This window comes from Bison bison, unplaced genomic scaffold, assembly GCF_000754665.1.
Source record: "Bison bison bison isolate TAMUID 2011002044 unplaced genomic scaffold, Bison_UMD1.0 scf7180017864492, whole genome shotgun sequence".
Classification (NCBI taxonomy): Eukaryota; Metazoa; Chordata; class Mammalia; order Artiodactyla; family Bovidae; genus Bison; species Bison bison.
In genome coordinates this window covers 9,338,208-9,338,520 of record NW_011495051.1, presented here as the reverse complement: position 1 = coordinate 9,338,520, position 313 = coordinate 9,338,208, and the positions used below count along the sequence as shown (strand labels likewise).

Here is a 313-nt window from a genome sequence, read left to right as displayed (position 1 = left end):
GGGCTGCCATTTGCACTATCGAGGCCCTTTCAAAATCGTTCTGTCCTGCATGTGAGAACACATTCCAGCCTGCCCTGTCGCCCAAGCCTGTTGGACTGGAGTAGGCAGAGGATCAAGCTGAGCCAGCCATCCTGTAGTCCTGATATACGATATATGCGTTCTACAAAGAGCTTTAATATGGGCAGGACCCACCTGATTCAGTGCAAGTATCGAGATGTGGGCTCAAGAGTGTTTGTCGGGGGCTTCAACAAAGGCACGACCCAGCCTGGATCAGTGCAGGACCGAGATGTGTGCTCAGAAGTGTTTGTCAGAG

The 313-nt window shown here is 52.1% G+C and overlaps 1 pseudogene; it reads left to right on the top strand.

Moving 5' to 3' along the window:
• LOC104979986 overlaps positions 1-313 on the top strand; it is a 17,167-nt pseudogene that overhangs the window by 6,239 nt on the left and 10,615 nt on the right.